We start from the raw sequence: 4378 nt of genomic DNA on the forward strand, positions 1-4378 counted from the left end.
CCATGGATCCTAACAGTGTATAAAGTACTGATCCAATGAGGTGAGGTGGTAGACCCATGGATCCTAGTTTAAAGTACTGATCCAATGAGGTGTGGTGGTAGACCCATGGATCCTAACAGTGTATAAAGTACTGATCCAATGAGGTGAGGTGGTAGACCCATGGATCCTAGTATAAAGTACTGATCCAATGAGGTGAGGTGGTAGACCCATGGATCCTAACAGTGTATAAAGTACTGATCCAATGAGGTGTGGTGGTAGACCCATGGATCCTAACAGTGTATAAAGTACTGATCCAATGAGGTGAGGTGGTAGACCCATGGATCCTAGTATAAAGTACTGATCCAATGAGGTGAGGTGGTAGACCCATGGATCCTAACAGTGTATAAAGTACTGATCCAATGAGGTGTGGTGGTAGACCCATGGATCCTAACAGTGTATAAAGTACTGATCCAATGAGGTGAGGTGGTAGACCCATGGATCCTAACAGTGTATAAAGTACTGATCCAATGAGGTGTGGTGGTAGACATCTTAGTCCCAACATCTTTTCAGCTGCTGTCAAACCTGACAACATTAAACGTATTTTCTGTAATGACAGTGGTGAATTATCATTCATTCATGTAATTAATTAAGTAATGGACAATAGATGCAAAGCTGCCGCAGCAGAGCTATTTTATTGTTATTTAACAATATACATCTAATTTATAAACAATTGAATTGTTGAGTACTGTCAACATTAAAATGTGCAGCAGCACACAACCATATGGACTGAATCTGACAGCAGCACACAACCATATGGACTCAATCTGACAGCAGCACACAACCATATGGACTGAATCTGACAGCAGCACACAACCACATGGACTGAATCTGACAGCAGCACACAACCACATTGACTGAATCTGACAGCAGCACACAACCATATGGACTGAATCTGACAGCAGCACACAACCACATGGACTGAATCTGACAGCAGCACACAACCACATGGACTCAATCTGACCACTGCTCTTTCCATCTCTGAACCCTTTTCCTGTTCTTTTACAGTCCTGGATGGCTCCTCTCATTGAGGCCACATCATGGCCTGACCTAGTCTGTGGGTATGTCCCAATAATATCACCTTCCTCCTGAACTGTACACTCGTTCACTACTTCACCCACAAATCTAAAAGCATTGGATTAATATGTTATGTTGGTAAAATAATCTATCCAGCTATCTAACCTTGTAGTAATCATGCTCAAATTACCGACCTGGGGGGCCCCAATTAATTTCATAAGTCACTCTCAGCTACTGAGAGGAGGACAGAACAGCCTCCTGAGTGGTATAAAGGATTCCAATTTGTCCTACAACTCTCAATTAGGGATGGTGAGAGGGGGAATTCAAATATAGATGGAAGATAAGCCTAGAAGTAGTGGCAGACAGGGGGCAGGCAGCACTAGTTGTTCTTTGTCAGATGTTTCAATAATGAAGTCCTCCTCTGTTCTAATTTCTTCTTCTTGTCTTGTGTGGAGGTGAACCAGGCGTCCAGCAGCTTCTTGCTGTAGTAGATCTGCCAGCCGTGCACCTGCACCACCATCACCATCACCAGCTACATGACGGACACAGCAGAGAAGCAGAAGATGAAGCGGAAGGCCTTGCCGTGGCGGTACAGTTGCTGGGCCTCCGGGAACATCTCCACACCCCCGTAGATGAGCGGCGCTATGCAGAAGAGGCCAGCACTGATCATGGAGATCACCAGGTAGCTGATGTTGTTTTTGGGCAGGGCCATGAAGCTGAAGAGGGAGGGGATGATACTGAGCAGATAGGGGTACTCCCACTGGTAGGGAGCAGCCACCACTCTGTGGGACACCAGGTTCAGCTGGCTCACCGTCAACTGGGCAGCTAAGAGGAGCCAGATCATGTGCACATTAAAAAGGGCTGAAGAGCCATGTTAGCCCTTCACTCACTGTTACCAGTCAGTGTATATCCTGAGACCCTCCACTAATACCAACATCTCACTGTTACCAGTCAGTGTATATCCTGAGACCCTCCACTAATGTTAAACATCTCACTGTTACCAGTCAGTGTATATCCTGAGACCCTCCACTAATGTTAAACATCTCACTGTTACCAGTCAGTGTATATCCTGAGACCCTCCACTAATACCAACATCTCACTGTTACCAGTCAGTGTATATCCTGAGACCCTCCACTAATACCAACATCTCACTGTTACCAGTCAGTGTATATCCTGAGACCCCCCCACTAATGTTAAACATCTCACTGTTACCAGTCAGTGTATATCCTGAGACCCCTCCACTAATACCAACATCTCACTGTTACCAGTCAGTGTATATCCTGAGACCCCCCCACTAATGTTAAACATCTCACTGTTACCAGTCAGTGTATATCCTGAGACCCTCCACTAATACCAACATCTCACTGTTACCAGTCAGTGTATATCCTGAGACCCTCCACTAATACCAACATCTCACTGTTACCAGTCAGTGTATATCCTGAGACCCCTCCACTAATACCAACATCTCACTGTTACCAGTCAGTGTATATCCTGAGACCCTCCACTAATACCAACATCTCACTGTTACCAGTCAGTGTATATCCTGAGACCCTCCACTAATACCAACATCTCACTGTTACCAGTCAGTGTATATCCTGAGACCCTCCACTAATACCAACATCTCACTGTTACCAGTCAGTGTATATCCTGAGACCCCTCCACTAATACCAACATCTCACTGTTACCAGTCAGTGTATATCCTGAGACCCTCCACTAATACCAACATCTCACTGTTACCAGTCAGTGTATATCCTGAGAACCCTCCACTAATGTTAAACATCTCACTGTTACCAGTCAGTGTATATCCTGAGACCCTCCACTAATACCAACATCTCACTGTTACCAGTCAGTGTATATCCTGAGACCCCTCCACTAATACCAACATCTCACTGTTACCAGTCAGTGTATATCCTGAGACCCTCCACTAATGTTAAACATCTCACTGTTACCAGTCAGTGTATATCCTGAGACCCTCCACTAATACCAACATCTCACTGTTACCAGTCAGTGTATATCCTGAGACCCTCCACTAATGTTAAACATCTCACTGTTACCAGTCAGTGTATATCCTGAGACCCCTCCACTAATACCAACATCTCACTGTTACCAGTCAGTGTATATCCTGAGACCCTCCACTAATGTTAAACATCTCACTGTTACCAGTCAGTGTATATCCTGAGACCCTCCACTAATACCAACATCTCACTGTTACCAGTCAGTGTATATCCTGAGACCCCTCCACTAATACCAACATCTCACTGTTACCAGTCAGTGTATATCCTGAGACCCTCCACTAATGTTAAACATCTCACTGTTACCAGTCAGTGTATATCCTGAGACCCCTCCACTAATACCAACATCTCACTGTTACCAGTCAGTGTATATCCTGAGACCCTCCACTAATACCAACATCTCACTGTTACCAGTCAGTGTATATCCTGAGACCCCTCCACTAATGTTAAACATCTCACTGTTACCAGTCAGTGTATATCCTGAGACCCCTCCACTAATACCAACATCTCACTGTTACCAGTCAGTGTATATCCTGAGACCCTCCACTAATGTTAAACATCTCACTGTTACCAGTCAGTGTATATCCTGAGACCCTCCACTAATACCAACATCTCACTGTTACCAGTCAGTGTATATCCTGAGACCCCTCCACTAATGTTAAACATCTCACTGTTACCAGTCAGTGTATATCCTGAGACCCTCCACTAATGTTAAACATCTCACTGTTACCAGTCAGTGTATATCCTGAGACCCCTCCACTAATACCAACATCTCACTGTTACCAGTCAGTGTATATCCTGAGACCCCTCCACTAATACCAACATCTCACTGTTACCAGTCAGTGTATATCCTGAGACCCCCCCACTAATGTTAAACATCTCACTGTTACCAGTCAGTGTATATCCTGAGACCCCTCCACTAATACCAACATCTCACTGTTACCAGTCAGTGTATATCCTGAGACCCCTCCACTAATACCAACATCTCACTGTTACCAGTCAGTGTATATCCTGAGAACCTCCACTAATGTTAAACATCTCACTGTTACCAGTCAGTGTATATCCTGAGATCCCTCCACTAATGTTAAACATCTCACTGTTACCAGTCAGTGTATATCCTGAGACCCCTCCACTAATACCAACATCTCACTGTTACCAGTCAGTGTATATCCTGAGACCCTCCACTAATACCAACATCTCACTGTTACCAGTCAGTGTATATCCTGAGACCCTCCACTAATACCAACATCTCACTGTTACCAGTCAGTGTATATCCTGAGAACCCTCCACTAATACCAACATCTCACTGTTAC

General features: G+C 44.6%; 1 pseudogene; it reads right to left on the bottom strand.

Moving 5' to 3' along the window:
• Positions 1-666: 666 nt before the first annotated feature.
• LOC139567721 (protein jagunal homolog 1-B-like) lies at positions 667-2031 on the bottom strand (annotated as a pseudogene).
• Between the last annotated feature and the right edge of the window lie 2347 nt (positions 2032-4378).

The sequence above is a fragment of the Salvelinus alpinus genome, chromosome 1 (assembly GCF_045679555.1).
Source record: "Salvelinus alpinus chromosome 1, SLU_Salpinus.1, whole genome shotgun sequence".
NCBI classification, from domain to species: Eukaryota; Metazoa; Chordata; class Actinopteri; order Salmoniformes; family Salmonidae; genus Salvelinus; species Salvelinus alpinus.